General features: G+C 41.8%; 1 long non-coding RNA gene across 1 annotated transcript; it reads right to left on the reverse strand.

The window, feature by feature from the left end:
- Positions 1-125: 125 nt before the first annotated feature.
- LOC137325055 (uncharacterized) lies at positions 126-22,008 on the reverse strand. Its single transcript, XR_010963794.1, has 3 exons — positions 21,922-22,008; positions 8,127-8,252; positions 126-189 (listed from the first exon to the last, which is right to left on the reverse strand). It is a non-coding gene; the product is annotated as an uncharacterized lncRNA (long non-coding RNA).
- Positions 22,009-22,305: the final 297 nt, after the last annotated feature.

Below are 22,305 nucleotides of genomic sequence, written 5' to 3' on the forward strand. Positions count from 1 at the left end.
TACTTTGCATTGGGTGCCAAAATAAAGTTAACAAAGTTTGACCAGAAGGGGAGAGTTTCAGCTACAGTCGTGGAGTTTAAATTATCTGAGATAATAAGCCTCAAACTGCTTTAAAATTCTACTTACATTTCTTGTTCACTGAAGTGAAAACCCATGTTTTGATTGCTGTATTATGTAAGAATGTAACACCTGTTGAAGGCAGAAATTATCAGAAATAAAAATCCTATTTGAGCTAGTCAGTTTGCAATGATATTAGCAACAATTTTATTTGCTTAATAAATTTATTAAAATTATTTTGTTTGTAAACAAAACACACAACATAGATTGTCAGGTTTTCAAAATTTCATCAATGTAATCAAAGAGATTTAAGGATTCATTTATACTATGATGTTGCTATGAAAATAAATTTGGGTTCATAAAGGGTTAGCTCTCAAACACACAAGTTATCTAGGATTAGGTCCATTAGCTGGGGTACCACATGAAGTAGTTAACAGAATTGTAGATACTCCATAGTACTATTATCAGTTTGAGATAATTGGAGGGGAGGGATGGTTGTTACTAAATGGCAGAGGGGTTTGTGCCTGTAATAAACTTGCACAACAAACTCTGTACTCTTGCCACTGATTCCATCCCCCTCCTAAATCATCTTGCAGAACCAAGCCATTTGCATCCAGGACTGCCTAATTGGCCCTGAGCTCAGCTTCTGCCCCCGTATTGTCTCCATCACAAAGACCGGCCACTTCCATTTCTATAACATCACCTGCCTCTACCCCTACCTCAGTCCCTATGAAACCCTCATCCGTGCCTTTGTCATCTTCAGACTCGACTATTCCAATGTTCCCCCAGCTGGTCTCCCATTCTCCACCCTCCATAAACTTCAATTCATCCAAAAATCTGCTGCCTGTATCCCGTGCCAAGTCTCACTTAGCTGACTTACAAGGACTGCATTCCTTCAGAATAGGAATATAAAGAACAAAAAGAACTGTTGGATATAAAAATTACCCACAAAAAGGTGATGGATGGGCAACGTATACTAAAGGAGAGCATAGCACAGAGTCCTGATATACACCAAAATAAAATGTTAAAGGAGGTGGCAAATGGAATCGGGCACATTTTGACAGATTTCTTAACATCAATAAATATGGGAGTTGTGTCAAGGAGCTGGAGAGAGGCAAATGTGATGCCAATTTATAAAAAGGGACAGAAGGATAACAGAGGGAACTATTTGCCTGTAAGGTTGACATTGGAAAATTAATAGAAAGAATTCTGAAAAGTAATAGTAATCAGAACAAACAGAATAATTAATAAACTTGTGGTAGATCTTGCTTGACAAGTTTACTAAAATTCTTTGAGGATATAACAAGGGAACTCAGATGAAATGTACCAAGACTTCAGCATGGTGAAATTGTTTTATAAAGTAGAAAAGCATGTAATAGGAGGAAAGCTTTTAAAGTAGATAACTAACTGGTGGAGTTAGAATGTGCAAAGGACAGTTGTTAAGGGTGCAGCATTTACATGAAAAGGGGTGACTAGCAGGAACAATTCTAGGACCATTGTTATTTTCAATACATGAGTTGGAGGAAGGGGCAGTGGTAAAGTTTTCCCAGGACAATATCAGGTTGGGAGGGGTTGTAAACATCAGGGACAAGACCAGTTGCAGAGAGATCTGGGCAGATGGAAGGAATTAGACCAAAGAGTGAGAGATGTCTTTTAATATTTAGAAATGCAAAGCCGTGGAGCTGTGTAAGGGAAACAAACAGTGGGAATACAAAATAAATGGAGAAAAGTGTACGAGAAATGACACTGATGGGGTCCTGAGGATTTAAGTGGAAAACACACTTTAACTGTCATCACAATATGCAACTATGGTGAAAAAGGGCAATTGAGATCTTAGGGTGTACAACTCAAATAGAGCACAAATCTCAGGAAGAGATAGTTAGTTTCTACAAAGCACTGGCCTGCCCCCACCTTGGGGTACCATTCTGTGCACCCTACTTCAGAAGTAGGGGGGTTACATTCTGGTCTTGCAGAGAGTACTAAACAGGACAACTAAGCTGATAAATGGGAATGGACACCTGAGCTATGAGGAAAAACTAAAGATTCTAAGGATATTTATATTGGAGGGTAGACATTGCCTAGTGGTGACCTTTAAAGGTCTTTAAAAGAGTAGATAAGCTGGATCTCAGAATAATGATCAATATCTCTAGGGCAAGAAGACATTGAAGCAAACTTAGACAAGTTAAGATTAAAGCAGTTAAGATATAACTTCACAGAGTGGATTGTAAACCTGTGGAGTAGCCTACCTGTGGAGGATGTTTTAAATTTTAAAAATGCTATACATAGATTTTTGTCAGATAGAGCTATTGAAGAGTATCAGATGTTAAAAAGCCTGTGACCTTTGGCAGAAGATGGTCATTTCTGGTCCTCTATGGAAATTGGAATATGGGGAAAGGGATGGTTTAAGCATACTTAGTGATGGGTCACGAGTAGGCATGGCCTTCTGGAGCTTGATTGATTGCTCTTTGCAGAACGTTTCCTGAAATTGGCCTCAGGTGTTTTTACTTCCTTTTTCTGGCTCCCCCAAGATTTAGTATTACTAACTTGGGAGAGGGTGGTGCATGAGCTTGTACTGTCTAATGGATAGATTGAGCATTCATGGGCTCGATGGTCTATTTTCAGCTTCATTTTTATTGTATGAATTCTGAACTATGATGCTATAATCAGTGGTCTTATGTGCTTCTAAATATTTTAGTATCAGGAGTCCTCTGCTTTGGCAGTTTTATGACGAACGTGAATAGTTAATGGACCAAAACTGATCATGAACAACACTAGAATATGACTCTTTATTTCTGCATATTGTACACCACATCATCGCCACCAGCCAATCAGAGCATCACGTCTGTGGTGTGAGGAGACATATCATTTGGCACAAAGATGAACATCAGCTGTTCACTTTGCACTGTCCTTCCAAAAACATGAACCTAGCAATTTAACCAGCTGGTAGCTCAGCAGTTCGAGTATCCCAGCTTTCTTATTAATGCGGCATTGGATTTAAATACCATTATTATTGCAGTGTTACAGCATTAATATTCCTGTCTGTGTCTATGTGTGTGACGATACCGGATTCTTTACTCTTAGTCTGGTTCAGCAAAAACTGAAAGCGAATACACTTGAAAGTTTTAACACAAATTTATTAGCTGCAGCTGACCCTATCTATAGAATTGAGCATTTCATTAGAGGGGCACCTCGTAGGTATTCTCATGTGTGTCGGGCACAAAAAAGTATTAAGAGTGTGTGACTTATATCTAAGAGTGCTTCTACCTCTTGTTTAAGTAAGAGGGTTCGATCTAGCGCTGATTTGTGTGAACAATATAGGTTTACTTACTTTTTCTCCTGTTCAAGTCCGGGCTCTCTCCATTCACACTGTAAGCCACAGAGCTGCGAACATTGGGCAAATCCAATGATTTTTCAACGGTGAATCATCCACATACCTGAGGCATTGACTTGCACCCAAAGCACAAACAAGATTGAAAATGACAAGCTGCATGTGTTGCACAGATCAGTGGAGAGGCTACGTCCGAGCTTTAGTCGAAGTTTTTTGTTCCATCACTGCTAATGCAGCTGCTCTAACTCACTGACACTCTTCAATCCTCATTTGAGCAACTGAGTTATGTCCCCTAGAAGCTAGAGGAAGAAGCGCTTTCAGCCTATCAGAAATCACCCGCATGAAGTGGTCTCGCACCATGAAGGATGGGCATTGGCTGTAGTTTAAAAGCAGCTGGTGTGAAGCCTCGTCAAAAAAGGTAAGTTCTGACAAAGACCTGAAACAATGGCCCAGAAATTACTCACCCGAGGACGCCGTTCCTCAATGGCATCCTTTCTCTCTGCTGGCAAATCAATAGAGTAAGTTCATGAATGCGCACTAAAACCCGGAAATTGTGAACTTGCTCCCATTGGTTCACCGGCGGTTTGACAGTTCTGAATTAAAGGGCCACACTACTGTACAATCAATAAACATTTATAAACGTACCCATCTGCCCAGCTGGAACGAAGATACGTACGCCACCAAAAGGTACGCTGGAAAATACCAGCTCCACACTACTTTTTAAAAGCGCGATGACTATTAATGACTGCGAAACAACAAAAAATTTAATTTTAAAAATGTGGAATGTCATGTTATTCTTAATATTTTTTGATCATTAAAAAAAAATTTAAAATTAAAAGTTAAAAAAATTTTTTTTTTTACTTTTAACATCTGTAAGTTTCATTACATTAAATCATTTGCTTGGCTTTTTATAATAAGATTTGTTAAATTTTTATTTAACATACAGAAGTTTACTTTAAAAAATGAATGATTTCTCTTCTTGACAGATTCTGTGGGCGTGGCTACCATTCCCACAGTCTCTATCGGTTCCGAATAAATCTGCGCTGAATTCACTGCAAGGATGTGCGGACAGCCTTGACATGCCGGTCAGAGCAAGTTCCAGCCCGTTAACCAATTTACCTCTCTCCACAGATGCTGCCTGACCTGCTGAGAGTTTCCAGTAATTTTTTTTCTTTCAGATTTGCAACATCTGCAGCATTCTGCTTTTAGCAAACCACCCCTTATGTTTTAGCGGTTGATTAGAACCGACTCTCTTGTTAATTGTTATCAATCACTAAAAACTGCACTGATGGTGAGAAGCTGCCAACTAGCACTCTTTGAGTCCTGTACGTGAACCCCTGCCTTCCCCAACTTCACAATGATGCAAGTGGGCAGTGAAAATGTGCTCCTGGCTACATCGCTGTGAAAATACATCCTTTGATGCAGTACAAATATGGCATTAATATATTTTCTGTCTTGACTAGAGTAGCTGGGATTGTTCGCCTTGGAGAAGAGAAGGTTAAGGGGAGATTTAATAGAGGTGTTCAAAATTATGAGGGGTTTTGACAGAGTAAATGAGGAGAAACTGTTTCCACTGGCAGGAGGGTCAGTAACCAGAGGACACAAATTTAAGATAGTTGGCAAAAGAGCCAGGGGGGAGATGAGAATTTTTTTTACGCAGCAAGTTGTTATGATCTGGAATGCACTGCCTGAAAGGGCGGTGGAAGCAGATTCAATAGTAACTTTCAAAAAGGAATTGGATATATATTTGAAAAGGAAAAATTTGCAGGGCTATGGGGAAAGAGCAGGGGAGTGGGACTAATTGGAGTGCTCTGTCAAAGAGACGGCACAGGCACGATGGGCTGAACGGCCTCCTTCTGAGCTGTAAGATTCTATGATTCTGTCCAATTCTGTCTTCTCTTGCCTTTATCTGCACAGTTCACTGAAATGCAAGTGCTACCATCTTTCTCTTGTGCCTTCTCTCACAGCGCAGTAAGAGAGAGCAAGAGAACCCTATGGAGGTGAACTGTTCCAACATCCATAATGGTAGTGAAAATGCTTCGTTAAGATTATGGGCCCATCTCCAAAGCATTTTCTTGATATTTAACAAGAGGAGTACTGACAGTCATCAACAGTGTCAAAACAGGAGTGAAATCTTAAACCTGATCTAGGAGGTTGGAAGATCACAAAGTCATATACAAGACTCCTGCCAAATATGGAAGAGTCGGTAGGACTCTACTACTGGAGGTGCAAATGAAGCATCTGGAACGTGAGCTGTTCTACTATCTCTGATAGTAAGTGTCCAGAACCTGACTGGAATAGAAAACCAGATTGTTGATGCACACAGTCACATATTCAGAGGGAATTCTACACAAAACAGCGACCGGGAGTATATTGAGCAATGAGGAAGTCTAGTAGTGGACTTATTTGTTTTGTGGGGATAATGCATGAATCTCTTTTGCTTGCCGCCCAGACAGCCCTGAGTCATCAGATGGTTGGCCACCTCCCTGGTACATTTAGGAAAGGGTCACTGCCTGATAATCCCCTATTAAACCCCTCATCTGAATCATGTGCTGCAATAATCCCCTATTAAACCCCTCATCTGAATCATGTGCTGCAAAAATGTATACCAGTGAAAACAACACCAGTGACCTTCAGTCCAGGCTTTGGTTGTTCTTGTTCTATGTATCATATGGAGTGAGGATAATGGCCCTGATTTTAACTCTGGACGGGTGAGTAGCAGTGTGAAACTCACCCGCTGTTCCAGAAATGAAATCTGGGCTATTTTAACTCCCAGCCTCATTTAAATCCCGCCAGCCAACGTCCTGCCCAGTCTGGGAAGCAGCGGACGATCACGTGGCCCAGAGGCTGCCCACTGGCACAAGGTAGGTGGTGGGACCGGGTTCCAGGGGTGTCTCATGAGAGGGGGAGGGGGGAGTCTGAGCAGGGGAGGCCTAAGCTTTTCTTTCATCTTTAAAGTAGGGGTTAGTCGCAGATCACCTTGACGTCAAAATCAACATTGCTACCTGGTTCTTGGTTCTGTGAGTGAATGAACAAGAGATTACAAGATTAAAGTTGACAAGGCTCTAGGCAGTTTGTAAGCTAAGATGCTTATAACAATTATCGATTCCTGCTAGATACATTTAAAATACCCCAAGTTATTACAGTTGTCACATGCTATACTTTAAGTTAAATTCCTTGTTTATGGAGCAAAGAAGCTGTAATGTTGGCATTCAGAGGAATGACGTAGTTGCTTCTTGTCTGCAGAGCAAAAGATTCTAAAGCCAGGTTAGGGATGAAGAAAATGTACTGTTCATATAAAATATTTAGTACTTCGTTTATGGCTATTTATGATTTGAAAGTAAATTGCAAGTATAAGGATAAACATCATACTTCAGTGCTGAATTGACAAAGATCAGCTCTGACAATGACCGAATTCAGCCTAAGGCACTGCCAACCTAGATCTGAACATGCAAATGGTGAAAAAAATGCCTATTCATATATTGATCTGCATTCCCCAAGCATTTTTGCAGGTCAATCATGGTAAAAATGGAAGAATGTAATGGGAGTATTGCAAACATGAATGCCAAAACTATTACTGAATACAGTAGCTGAACTTTAAAAAAACATTTTAGGACTGACTGAGCTGTGTTTGCAGATGCTGTAGCGGCTGTGCTGGAATAGTTTGCATCAATCTACACATACCGGCACTTTTACAGCTGAGTTGTGTCAATATGGTGCTTACTACAAATCTAACCACCCTCGCAATAACCCTACAGGTAAAACGAGTACGGTGAGTCTCACTGAGTTTTGAGGAGCCTCAATTTCATTGCACTGTTTTTTCAATCCTTGAAATTTTAAATATTTTGACTTTCATTTTAATTGGTAAATTATGCCCTTTTTTCGCTAAGAGCGGGATGCGACCATGTGTTATAACTTCGTATGTTTTATACTATTTTGTTTAATTTTTTTTTAAAAAGAGATGTGAAATTCAGCATTGTTGCTGCTGAAATCTCTCCCATAAATGGAAATTGATACTGGTAAACAATTTGGATGCCTGTGAATCAAAGTGACTGGAGAAGATTATGTTGAAATGATTTAGATCAGGATCTGGAGAGCAGTGAGCAGAGAGCTAGCTGACAGCCTGAGCAGCTATGTATATAGATATGGATTTAACGCAGATATCAGAGGATAAATGTAAAGGATGGAAGCAATTCAACCCTCTTAGTTCATTCATCCAGGAAAAGCTGCTTGCATCATATAACTAGACCTTGAATAAATTCAAAGCCTTTACTTCCACTACTCTGCCCAGAAGACCGTTTTAAATAATGCTCAGTCTTTGTGTGAAGAAATTTTTCTTTACCTCTGTGCTAAATTGACATTTCACCAGCCTTGGCTACACGCCTTGTTCTACTGTTTAGGTTCAGTCATGGCTCCGTGGTAGCGCTCTCGCCTCTGAGTCAGAAGGTTGTGGATTCAAGTTCCACTCTAGCGACTTGAGCACATAATCTAGGCTAACACTTCAGTGCAGTGCCGAGGGAGTGCACAAACAGACCAGCTGGTCCATGAAGCCTGTCCCACACCTCATGATTGCTGGAGCATCATAACCCGCACTCCACCCACCCCCACCCCCACCCCCCAGCCCCCAGCCCCACCCCTGCTGCCATGTAATCTCCGAGAAAATTCCTCTCCGTCCCCCTCAGGCAACTGAAACCAGTCCAGGAGATCACATGGACCAAGTATTATCTATAAAGGCACTTACCTTCTATATGATGCGACCTCTGCCCCAGTCAAGAACCAGTCCAGCTCCCTCTTGAAGGCATATAGAGAGTCAGCACCCACCACACCAAAACTTCACAACGCCGATTTTTAATGAGAGACTCTTTGGCTGTCATAAATTGAAAAGCACATTGTTAGAACATGTATTTACGTTTCTAATTAAAGGATAGATTTTAGAATATTAATGTTCATAATTTGTACAAAATACAGCAAAATTCTCCACGAGTTGTTTCTTCTTTTGTTCAAGAAAAAGCAAGAGATGGCAGACCCAGCATCTATAAATCATTGATCACCAACACCTCCAAAGAGATGATGATCTACAGCAATGGTCCAATTCCTGCAAATTATCCAAGCTACTTGTATAACTCTAGGATTCTGGAGTATTTCCGCCTTTATGCCAAGCACTTCAATCTGGTGAAGTACATACAGTTAAAGGTAAGATTTAGAGTATTGGCAAAAGAATTATTCAACTTGTTCCTTTAAAAATAAGTTTCTATTGACCATTAAACATGATCTGCCCTGGGATGGCCCAGTAACTCTAACAGTACATTGTTAGATTCCTGTCCTGCAGAGATTTCCCCTGTTTGTATCTCCTCGTAAAATTGTAAATGCTTTCTTTATAAACATGTTTATGACTTTTCTACAAGTAGCACGGAGAGGAAATCCTCCCTCAGCACGAGTTCCAGCCCGAGCCTCAGTTAACATTTGAACCTGTCCAACTGGAGCTGAAATTTCCTCCAACTAACCGTTGGGAATACCAAAGCCAACATCATCAGCTCCCACTGCAAACTCTGTACCCTTGCCACCGATTCCGTTCCCCTCCTCAGCCACTCTTGGACTGAATCAGATATTTGCAACCACATCATCCCATTTGACCACAGGCTGAGCTTACAACTCCATATCCTCTCCATCACAAACAAGGCTTATTATATCTATGAACCAATCAGGTCACATACCAGCAAGATGAGGCTCCAAACATGCATTATTGTTTCATGAAGAAGCAAAACAGCCATGTGTTTGCATTATCTAGTGTCTTGAACCTTATGGTGACAATGGCTCTATCTCATAGAGTCCATGACTATACCTCATAGTGTCCATGAATGTATTATTGTCTGAAACTCAGAACGGTCTTTAATTCAGCAGCTAGAACAAATAATTGGAGAATGAGTGGATTTATATTTATGTGCATATAACATCACTACATGCTTACATATGTCTGTACCAGATCTTAATGAATCTTGCATGTGAATGCTGGTTGTGGCCAAGATCAGAGGTGGAAATAATAGATATTTGCTTCCCAAATATAGGAGGAGCTGCTGTGCTTTTTTGGCAACAATTTCTGTATGTAGAAAAGAGTAACTGGAAAAACTTGGATTGATGCCCATAATATATAATGAAATTTATTGTTTTATGTGCAGGATTTAATTGGATGGCCAGTTTAGTTCACTTTGAACTGCCCCACATGAATTGATGTAATAATAATTAAGCCACCATATTGGACAGCATGATTAAAATGCGATATTGGCTGAAAACCTTTTAATATCTATCTTGCCGGAGGCATCAAGAACTGAATAGACCACAAATACATATCACTGACAGCTACTTTAGTCACTATTTCTATGTATGCAAAAGTAATATAAGCATAAATATAATCACAAACAAAACAATTCATTTGTTTCAGATTTACCCCAGCTGCACATTAGCTGCAATTGGCTTGCTACAAAATTTTGCAGTTAGTTTCAGAGTCAGTTTTATCTGTTAATATTGCTACACTTAATGCATCAAAAATAAAATACTGCAGATGCTGGAAATCTGACATAAAAACAGAAAATGCTGGAAACACTCAACAAGTCAGGCAGCATCTGTGGAGAGAGAGTTAACTTTTCAGGTCGATGACCTTTCATCACACTGCAATACTTAATGCAGTATTTGAGTGTCACAGGTTCAGTTGATACAAGCTCATTATAACATAACTCAGTTCACCATACTGTTTCGAGGATTTCAATACATGCATCATGAAGAAACAGGCATCATTTTTTACGCTGCCCATCACTATTTATGAATTGGAGGATTACAATAAAATATGGTCCCTTCTCCAATCGGGCAGCTATGAAGGTGGACCAATAACATCTTAAAACTGGCTTGGTTCTTCTTTTCTCTGTGATGTGATGAGTTGGCTCTGCCATCCCGTTTATGCAATCGGTGACTTAAGCCGCACTCTTGTACTCAGCAGCTGTAAAGAACTGAGATGTAAAGTTGCAACAATTTATTCATGATAAATGACTCAATAATTAGTTTCTGGGTTAAAGTCCAGCCTCTAAAGATTGTAATCTTTCACCATTGAAGTTGATCAAAGTACAGTTACAACTTGAGATTGTTAACCTAGGTAACTATAGGGTGCAGTTGTACCACCCGTATTTACAGACTAAGGCTATTTTAGTGCAGCACCAAAGAAACATGTCAAATTACTAATAGATCCCCCATGATGTTACTCACACTGAGTCCTCTCCTCGCCTGATCATTATGTTATCTCATTCTATCACCATGACCTTTGTCTCTGTATCTTCCCCCAATCTCACTCTTTTCTCTCAGTGATCTCTGCCTTCAGCAATGTCTCTATCACCCCTCTTTCTTACTTTCTTTCTTTTGTTCTGTGTGTGTGCATGTGCTCGTGACCTGATCCCTCTCCCTGACCCCTTCCCTCCCCCTGCCCTCTTTTGATCCAGTTCATCCTGTCTCTTGCTGTCTGTCTCTCTCTCACTGTTGTTCCCTTTTCCCTCTCTCTCATCTTTCCTCTCTTCTCTTTCATACTCTCTCTTGCTGTGTCTCTTCCCCCTCCTTTCCCATCCCCATGATCTCTGTCTATCTCTCTCTTTCTGCATGTCTCTCATCTCTCCTTCCCTGTCCTGCTCTTGCTCTTTCTTGCTCTCTGCTCCCCCAGTCCCTCCGATTTCATTCACTCTCTCTCTTTTTCTCTCTTACCTTCTTCCCCGCCTCTGATTCTTTTATCCACCTTCTCCCCTTGTCCCCCTGGGTTTTAATGCACCTCTTACACATCCTGGGGAGGCAGGCTATCAGTGGTGTTGGAGATGGTGAAGTAGGAGAGCGTGTGCCAGCTGAGGGCTCGTCAGGGCACTCTGTTTCTCCTATGATTGTTCCCTTTATTAATTGGCTGAGAAGCACATCATGAAACCCTCGTGCTGTTCCTTTGACTGATGGTGACATGAGCACCAATCCTCAGGAATCCATTCTATCTTTGCTTCCAATAGATGTTCCACTGCATAAGAGAGACAGAGGCCACTCACCATCCTGTGACACAGCAATTAGCAGCATCCCCAGGGGATTAGACGGTGAGGAACAGAGGAGTGCAGTGGGTGGCACTCATAGCTCTGGGTGAGCAGGAACAGCTGATTTTGGCACATGATAAGGAAGAGGTTGCTGGTGGAGGAGAATCAGGGTCACCTCGGCGATGTAGGGTCTGGGGAGCTTACGGATCCAGCATTTAAAAGACACCAGTCCCATGACCTCGCCCCTCCCTATCTCTGTAGACTCCTCCAGCCCTACAATCCTCCGAGATCTCTGCGCTCCTCCAATTCTGGCCTCTTGCGCATCCCCGATTTCCATCACTCCACCATTGTCAGTCGTGCCTTTAGCTGCCTCAGTTACTACTGCTTGCTATTGTTTCCTTGGCTGAAGGAGACACAGAGCTCAGGCAGGTAACGAGGCTTTTGTATCCCTGTATGGACCTTCCTCCAACATCATCAAGGAAGTTCTGCGATCGGAAACTTGCAATCACAAATATGACTTTTGAACAATTGCACACAGAAGCGGACAGCTGTGTTTCAGTGCTTTCTGCTGGAGCTCTGAATTCTGGTTTCCAGCGTACATTGTGAAACCTGGTTCCGCAATATAAATATTACATTAATGAAAACCAGTGCCTATCTGTGCTTGGTATTGTAAGACGTGAATATTATACCATCTTTGCTGATTATTAATCTTAAGGCTTTTAAGCACAGTTTAATAGTGAAAGAGTGGTCAATTTCTTGAATGTGAATTTTCTGCCTTTGTATTCCGGATATTTGACTCCTTCCCAATGATGAAAGAATGTCCATGCCATATAGATAGTATAGATGGACTAGAGATTAAAAGTTGCTCCAGCTCAGCTGTTGCCTGGAGCAGCCGCTTTAATAAAGAATGGGTACCACCCTTACTGGCAGAATCCCCGAGTCTAAATTTAGCCATCTAATCATTTTCTGTCTAATACTTTCAAAGTGATGTACGACCGCAGAGTTCTTTAAGCATTGCCGATTGGTCACATGGTCAGCTTGGATCAATCCAGTTAAGCATAAAAACAAAGCAACCACATTTGTTCCAATACCAGCCTCTCTGCTCCCTCGTCTGCAGCCAATCTCTCCTGCCTGTTCCTCACCCCAACTCTGCATGGAGCTTTCTACTGCCTGCTCAGGGTCCAAACTGCTGCTCCCGGCCAGACCACAACCCGAGGCCCAGAACATTGTCCACCATCAGGAGTGGGAACCTTGGCAGATTTTCCCCTCTATCATTCAGGGACTGTGAGGCCAACTGTAGTACCTTGTTGGTATCCTGCTGAGACCAGCTTAGACTGGAGACTGAACATGGAAAGCATCCCTGTCGCAGTACCACACTGATCCATCAAATTCATTATTTTTAACAGTGGCCGACACAGTTATTTGATCTATCATGAACAGTACAAATATGCTGCAAACCTAAGTATTGTGCTTTTTTTTCCAAGTCTCACTTAAAATCGTTCTCTGATTTTAACACATCAGTATAATGGCTGTTGACAGTTTTTGGACTACAGTGAGCCAAGAATTGCAGGTTAGCATTCTGGTCATTGTTGCCTATAAATAGATTGGAACACTTAAGCACAGCTGCTGATATTAAATGTCAGTAAATTGATGCTACACAAAGCAGTCCTGGTTCATGTGTGCTTGTTGCTATGGAGATGTGCCTAAGTATTTACTTTTCATCTGTGGTGCAGTTACCCTTTTGACTGTTGTGCATCCTTTGCAAATTTACAAGTCCACATTTTTTTTTAACACGGGCATATTTCCCAGCATGCTAATGGCGAGAAGAGGAAGTAATGTTTTCCTGACAGTATTGTCTATTTTTTAATCTATTGTGAAGTAGCTAGGGGCAGTAATGAACTTCTGTTTACAGCTAAACAATTGGATTGTGTGGCAGTATGGGCTCCAAAGGGTATGTAGAAATGAGCTTTAATTTAGTAACATTGAAATAACATTTAGATTAGTGTTTGAAGTGGTAATAAATTAAGTCAATTTAAACATGAAAATATTAATGAAGGCTTAAGTATAAGTGCTTTTTTTATAAAGAGAGAAATTACTGGGTTTCCCAGCAAAGATTGAGGGAGGCACTGGGATTGGTATGGGGAACAGGGCAGGGTGGGAACAGCGCCTATAAGTGCTTTTAAAAGAAGAAATTACCAGTTCCTGGCAGAGATATGGGGCAGTAGGTGAGGGAAGCTGGTGACTGAAGGTGAGAAGCCAGAGCCCTAATGTGAAATGGGCAGATGGCACTGGAGGTAATGTTAACTGTCTATGTAAACTTGTCATGCTGTGATTACACCATCCTCCACCATAATGCTGCAGTGACTCCACGGGCAGGAGAGGGACATTAAAGTGTGACAAGTTTACATGGGCAGTTAATGTCATAAATGCGGAGCTAGGAACATATCATGGAAAACATTGACAGGAAGTGTGTGTAGTTGTAAGATTTGTATTACTAGTGAATCTTCTATGGCATTGCTCCCAGTGAGACAGAGGAGTCTCATTCCTGCGTTACTGATCTTAGCTGGGAAATCAGGGAGTCACTGAGCAGTTGAGGGAAGGATGAAAAATGTCTCGTTAGCCCATACTGCTCTCTCACATCATCAGCTTCTGGACCCAGATTGGGCTGGGAGAGGGGCCAGTCCTGATGTTCACTTTGCTGCTGATGGAAACTGATTGAAAACTTTAATAGCCTCAATAAGTAAAGTCTCCACATCAAAACTAATGTGAAGCAATTTATAGAAGATGGCACAGTGGAAGACATCAATGTTGTTTTTGCAACAGGATACACCTTCTCTTTCCCATTTCTGGATGAGTTTTTTGTTAAAAGTTCACAAAAACCATGTTTCTCTCCACAAGCATGTCTTTCTGCCTCAGCTGGAGCAGACAATTCTAGCCATCATTGGTCTTTTCCAGCCAGTGGGAGCCACTGTGACAGTATCTGAACTTCAGGCACATTGGGCCATGAGAGATTTTAACGGTAGAAGGACACTTAAAATAAAAGTGAAGGGTATAAAGCATTGTATGTAATTTCCATAGACCCGAACAAGGTAGTCCAATTTGTAGGGTGTATTGCTGAGGCAATGTCATTATGTGGATTTCTTCTTGCTAAGGTGAAGGTGCCTTAATAGAGCTTCTTGGATGGCCTGAAAGGTAAATGGATCACACAGTGTGGTACTGAGCCATACAGACCAGAAGATCCCAGGTTCAGTTCCCAGCATGTATTGTGTTAGGTCTAATTTATTTCCTCCTTTTTTTCTCCTTCTCGGTTGGACAGCTATTGGGGTAGCACAATTGACCCTGAACTGGAAGGGGAATAATTAGCCTGGTTTCACATTCCTGATCGCTGGGTAGTAGAAATCACTGGAAACAGTTTGTATGAACGTTGGAAGAGAACAGGATCAGGGTGACTGTGAGGTTGCCACAGTTGAATAGCCCACCAAAACTCACTATCTAGACTCACATATGAAGAACTGCCATGAGGATGCTGGTGCCCAGCAGTTGTCAGTAACTTCAGGAAGAAATTGGAAAAATAAAGATGATTTGTTAGATCATTGCCTGTACTCATTGGTACTGCTTATAAATTTACCTCATTCTCTTTTTTTATTCCTTTCAACCTTGGTGTTGTCCTGCACCTTGGGCTTTGGCCATTTATGTTGGTTTCTTAATTTTAAAAAAACCTCACAATTGGTGCAGTGATTTTAAAGCAGGTCCTCATGACACAATTATCCCCCTCCTTTGTATAAATCCCTGCCAATTCAATCACTGGTAAAACAGCATGATAAAACATATTAATTTCTGTCAAATACAGCACTCTGATACTGCAAGTTGGATGTGCATTTGCCTTTACAATATTGATGAGGTAAACCCGATTCCCTAGGTTTGGCTAAATTGCCTTCTGTCAGCACCACGATGGCAGACATATTGGAGGAGAAAGAAAAAATGTCCAAAAGGTCTGTATATTACACATCAATACTGAAGATAATTAATTTGACATCTCACATTAATCCACTGTCTTGATTAGGTTTTACTAACTATTGTTGAAAGCTCCATTTCTCCTCACACCATTTGTTTTTCATTAATGTCAGTAGAACTTAATGAGTACCTTAAAAGAGAAGAAAGAAACCTAGCAGTTGCACGTAAGACCTGTCAAACTGTTGAGCAGTAACACAAGACCGGCTGAACACCTTAGGGGTGGTGCACAAGAGTATTAAACGCGTCAGCATGGACTTGGGAGACCCATTAAGCTCGTGAATATTGAACAGTGATTCATAAGAGTCACTAAATCCTCAAGCATTGACCCACAGGATCCATTCATTTCATGAGCAGTGGCACGCAGGACCCATTAAATGACTAAGCAGTTGCCCGTTAATGGGGACCCATTAAATCCCCAAGTGGTAGTCTGTTGGACCCATTTAAACCCCTCCCATCCTATAGTATCAAGCAGGAACCATTAAATCCACAACTGGTAGACTGTGGGACCCATTTAAACCCTTCCCATCCTATAGTGGCATGCACAGTGCACTATTGAACATATGTTGGTATGGAAATAGACGTGGTCATCCCGCAGCTAGAGATAAATACTGAGGCAGAGGAAAGAAAATGGGTGACCATCTCTTGGGGAAGAAGGTGGGGAAGGATTTTGGTAAAGGCAGCGCAGGGAACCCCGTGGGGATCTGAAGTTGCCAAATAGGGATATAGGGAAGGACAATCACGAGCAACATATAGCACTGTGGAGAAAGTAGTTATTTGGTGGGAAGAGGGGGAGAAATAATGTTGAGAAAAGGAAAGTGGTAGCTCTAGAAAATGCTATCCTTAAATGGATAGATAACCTTTTCTACCGCCACAATTGAAAGTCTCAAATTGTCTGGTCATCCAGTTGCCAGGATAATGGATCACATTTTGGAAAGAGAGTTGGAGCAGCCTGAAGTTCTAGTTCACACTGAAACCAATGACATTGGGAAGAACAGGATGGAAATCTTGCAAAGGGAGTTTGAGCAGTTAAGTGTCAAATTTCAGAAAGAGGGCCTCCAGGGTTGTTATCTCAAGATTACTCCCAGTGAAACATGCTAGGCCAGTTAGGGAGAAACACATCGACACACAATAGGTGGTGTAGTATGGAGGTTTTCAGATTTCTATGGCACTGGGATGAGCTTTGAAGTAGGGAATGTCGAAGGGCATGATGGACTTTGCCTAAACTGTACCAGTAACAATGTCCTTGCACTAAGGATAAATAGAGCAGTGGGGAAGGATTTAAACTAGCAAGACTGCGAGAAGGGACAAATCTTGGGGCACGTGCAGGATGGGTAAGAATAAGTAGAGTAAAGGGAAACCATACTTCGGGAAAATAGGAGAAAGATAGTGAATAGAAAAACAGAAGGGAAAAGGAAACTAAGGAACATAAATGTGTCAGGGTTATATTGCTTACTGGAAATAAGCAAAGCATGAGAAATAAAGTCAGGGAACAAGAAACCCTTATTAGAATGGAGGGACATGATGTTCTAGGACAAGAAGCCAATTTAGGTCAACGAGAACATAGGAACATAGGAACAGGAGTGGGCGTAGGCCATTCAGCCTCTTGAGCCTGTTCCGCCATTCAATTAGATCATGGCTGTTCTATACCTTAACACCATCTACAGATTAAGAGTTAAGGTTCCATAACTCTTAATATCCTTGCCTAACAAAAATCTATCAATTTCAGTTTTGAAATTTTCAATTGACCTAGTCTCAGCAGCTTTTTGGGGGAGAGAGTTCCAGATTTCCACTACCCTTTGTGTGAAGAAATGCTTCCTGACATCACCCCTGATGAGGAGGGGGAGACATAATAAGATTGGGGTGATGGGTGAACAAGACTTAATATGGGACAAAATATGGACAATTTAGTTTTGGAAAAATTTGAGTTTATGTAGGATGAGAGGCCAACAAAGTGGGCATTGGAAAAATTGCGTCTGGAGGTGACAAAAGTGAAGATAAGGATTTTGGTGGCGGTGGGACTGAGGTAGAGGTGGAAGCAGGCAAGGTTGCAGAGCTGGAAGTAAACAGTCTTAGTGATGGACAGGATGTGGAGTTTGAAGCTCTCCTATAGGTCGAACACAATTCCAAGGTTTTGCATGGCTGGTTTGGCCCGTGTGAGTGGCCAGTGAAGTGAGTGGCCAATGGTGTCAGTGGCAAAGGTATGAAGTTTATAGCACAAGCCAAAACCAATGATTTTGGTCTTCATGTTCGGTTGGAGCAGATTTTGACTTAATCATGACTTGATGTCAAGCAGGTTGTTTGGCAATACAGAGCAGGTCATGAGATTGGTGGAGAGGTTGAGCTGGGTGTCCCCAGCATATATATGGAAGCTAAACCCTTGGCTTTGGATAATATCACCAAGGGGCAACATGTAAATGAGAAAAGGGAGGGGTCAAGAATAGAACCTTGGGATGTTCAGTAGATGACCTTATGGGGGCAGGAAGAGAAGTCACTGCTAGAATGAACTAACTGTGTTCAGACAGGTGGGAGTCATGATCATAGCCACAGAGGATACAATTTTTAACTTTGGTCTGATTAATGTTAGAGCTGTGAGTAAGTTTAATCCGGATTGAAGTGATTCAAACAAGAAGTTTTTGGAGAGATGGACACAGAGCTGGGTGGCGATGACATGTTAAAGGACCTTAAGAGAAGAAAGGGGGCAGTAACTGGAGACTATGGACAGGTCAAGAGTGGGCTTTTTTTCAGGGATGATAATTATTGTTTTAAAAGAGAGAGGGACAGTGCTTGAGCAAAGTGAGCATTAACAATGTTGGTTAGCATGTGGTTGAATGGTCAGAAGTTGAGTGAAGAGGGATTGAGGGAGCAGAAAGTGACTTTCATGGATGATATAAGCATAGACAGGGTGGGAGGAAATGGGTGAGAAGCTGCAGTGTGACGAAGGATTGGAGCTAGAGTGGGTGGGAGACTGGGGTTTGGTTGGGAGAATGGGTCGGGGAGGGGCAGAAGAGGGAAGACAGGCAGAGGCAGAGGTAGCTGCATGGGTGGCCTTGATCTTAGAGACGGTAGAGGTCCATGAGCTCCTCAAACTTGATATTAAAGAGGAGGGGCAGGGGAAGGTGGTTTAAGGGGGTGATTGGTCGTGGAGAAAAAGAGCTTGGGTTGTTCGTGACTTCCAGGGTGACCTTGGGGTACATGGAGGATTTGGCTGAGGGGAGAGAGGCTCGGTAATGCTTGGCGTGGTCAAGCTAAATCTGGCAGTAAATGACTCAGCCAGTTTTGCGCTAAGTGCGCTCAAGTTGGCAGCCCTCTGACTTACATGAACAAAGATGAGAACTGTACCAGGAGGAGTGACAGGGGTGAGAGATGGTGAGTGATTTCAAAGGAACGAGGGCATCAAAGGCAGAGGCAAGGGAGCAGTTCAGCAGATCAACAGTAACAGAGATGTGATGACAGGCGGAGAGCTAGAGAAGAGGCAGTTAGGAATTTGAGTGAATTATTGAGGGAGCTTGTAAGATTTTGGCTTGTGCTTTATCTTATTAATTAATAGGCCCAGGAGTCTAATATAGTCAGCAACTTTAATACTTTATTAAGAAATATAAAATTAGCAGCTTTTCTGTCCTCTACCTTATCTTGATACATCAATCATAGTAAACACGCATGTGACACGCATCTGCATACCTACATGTAGACAGCCTGCTGGATGAAACCTTGGATGCCTTGAACTTGATCACTGGTATCTTCAGTTCCAACTGCCCATTGGCTACCAGGGTACCATAACCTTTGTATCTCTTTGATTACACACCTACTTTTGGTCATAGGATATGATGTAACCATAGCACCGTGTGCTATTCTCCTGGAAAAATGGTAGAAACCAGTTTTGTCGAGTTCTGCAGTGCAGACATTCAGCCTCCTCTCCTATCTCTTCAAGATTTCTCTGTTCAGTAGCTTTTCCATTAGGCCACACCTGGAGCCTGTCTTTCCAGGACACTGCTTCAATCGTTTGATTTCAACCCTTTCACCATCAAAATCTCAGTTAAGCATTCTACTTATCTATAGTTATCTTTCCTTTTGTTAATTATGTTAGTTCTTGTACTCTTAAGATCATATAATACTCTGATTTTATTCTATTATTCATTCTTGATTTAGGTTACATTGTGATTAACCATAGACAGTCACATCTTCTCCTGTTTCTACCTCCTCACATGCTGTCTTTGCTTCTCTTGTTCTTTTTCAGATGGTTACAGTTTCTTGCCTCAAGGTGTCTCTCTCTCTCTCTCTCTCGCTTGTTTTCTCCCTGAACTCATTGTTGTACCTTCAAGCTAGACTGGCCCATAGTAACCTTAGCCACCCTCAAGACATTCAACCGTAATGCTTTCTGCTCATGTCAAGTTATCCTAACTTAGCCATTTTCAATGTACAGATTCCAACAGAGTTGTGGGAATTTTTTTTCCCCCTACAACAACAGTTAAGGAAAGGTTTTATTGGTGGTGGCATTTAGAGTTTCATATGAAGTACAGGAATGAAGAGAAGTTTTATGTATTTCATATTGCACCTCATATCAAAAATAATAAATTATGCAAACTCTGTCCTTTATATTGGCCTACTTCACTTTTTCAAGTCAGTATCACTGAACTTAAGAGAGTTTTCTTCCTTTCTCACTCTGACTGTCCTAACCCAAACCTTCTGCAGACTCTCCTTTTCCAGTGAGGAAATCGAAAACTTGATCCCTGTTTCTGTGTCACTCAATATGAATTTTACCTCAATAAAGCATTTGAAGTTTGTCCTCTAGCCTTTCCTCAAGTCATTTTGAAAAACATTTGAACAGAAACTGCTAGAAACTGAAGAAAAATATATTCCTCAGTACAGCTGACCGATACTGATCCATCCTGAGAAATTAGGTACGCTGCACATGCTCAGACTCCTCAATCCAAATTCAGCTCGCAGCATCACAGTTCTGAGCAAAAATATCAAATCCAAGCCCAGGCTTTTGGCAGAGGTCGAGGCCTTCAAGTAAAAACTTTATTGAAGACATTAAAGACACTAAAGACAATTCAATGGATAATTTTAATCCCACAAGCTACATTTTGGAGATCTATTCTAGCCCACCCCCTACACTGAGCAGCATTTTGAACCCTTGCCAGCTCTGGTTGGGTGTATTCCTGGAGGTTTCATCACATGACCGCCCGCCTCCAATCACCCTCCCCTGTCAAACAGCCTTTTCTCCCATCTCCAATATTTTTATAACAAATAAGTGAAGGTGCACAAAGAAAATGAAAAGAAACCCATTTTTTTTAATGCCCCCCCCCCCACCCATGATTTTTCTTCTGGGTGTTGCTCGCAGCAGTGTCCAAGAGATCAATCTTTAACTCCTGGAGACTCCAGGACAATCCTGGAGGGTTGGCAACCCTACCCTCCACCGAACAGTATTTCCATGTTTCAATCACTCCCTATCCCATTGTGCACCCCAAACAAGTTGATCCTCATCATGGCAATGCACCCAGATCCTCCTGCATGCCGTCACCTCTCACACGGCAAAGTATAATGCAGCTGGGCCAACCCTGAGAGGGGGAGGTGAGGAGAAGGGGTAGTAGAGGAGGGGGAAGGTGAGGGAAGAGGGCGAGACAGGGGGAAAAAGGAATATTAAAATGACCCTGACTCTTCTTCTCCTTTTTGGACTACCAACTCAATCCCTGTATCCTTCACTGCCCACTCTTCCTTCTGACCCCTTGCCTTTCTCTTCCCCTCCTTTCTTCCCTAATTACACTACAGGAGTGTGTAACTGTTTGTGACAGTCATTCTTAGTGAATAGTGTGAAAATTCAAAACAGTACCATTAAAGGTTGTGTGTCAGCTCCCCCAATGGTCAATAGTGGATGGTTGGATGTAGCACTGAGTCACATAAACCCTGTTTCAAACCCCCCAGTCTGTGCTGAGTTAGCTGGTTTCAGCTTGAGGAGCAGTAGAAAAAAGCTAGGGAAGAAAAGTTCAGGTTCCTATTCTTGATCAGGGTCCAGTGACAATGTACATTTGTGGACATCAGGTGAGGACAGAGTTGGGATCAGCGGCGATGCTTCTCATGGATGAATAACCTTCTGACATTCACTGTCTAGGCTTACACAATAAGACTAGGGTAGGGCGCTGCCAGCAGTTCCTCCTCAGAGATCCACAGTTGGCGTTTCATGTTTTCTTCAGCCCCAGCTCACCTGACCAGTTACCACTGACTGGGCCTAGAAAATGGCCGAAAGCTCGGGAAACCATCCTCAAACCGACCAAACCGCGTGTGATCACTGGTAATCAGAAAGGAACCTCTTTGCCAGTGCTGCAGAAACTGCTTGGTTGCTCTTGGTGATGTTTATCTGTTTCTCTAATTAATTGAAAGGCTTTCCTGAGAAGTTTCTCTCAGATCTCCCAGCCTTTGTGTCAGCCAAATATTCATAAGATGCAGATTCTGATTGTTTTTAATAATAATATTGATTACCTTTCATGTGATGTATTTTGATTCCTGTGGATTTTGTTCCTAAAGACCCAGTGCCTTGATCGAATCAGGTTCTACGTCTGGCTCAGCTGTTGTTTTTAATGGGAGGAACATTTCACCAAGAAGCAGCCTGCCAACTGTGGGTGCTTATTTAATGAGCCAAATGTTCCATGTGGTGTTAATAATTACTCATTTACAAACTGCGTATCCTTTTTTATTCATGAGCTATTAGCATTCCATTAATTAGAGTCAGGTGATTTACAAAAATAGAAATGAATTTTTTTATAAAAGTATGCTATGAAAACTATATGTGTTGATGTAAGGTGTCGCTGATGGAATTTTCTAATAGCGGATGAAATCCATTCCAGCTAGTTGCCAATCATAATG

This window comes from Heptranchias perlo, chromosome 9 (assembly GCF_035084215.1).
Source record: "Heptranchias perlo isolate sHepPer1 chromosome 9, sHepPer1.hap1, whole genome shotgun sequence".
NCBI classification, from domain to species: Eukaryota; Metazoa; Chordata; class Chondrichthyes; order Hexanchiformes; family Hexanchidae; genus Heptranchias; species Heptranchias perlo.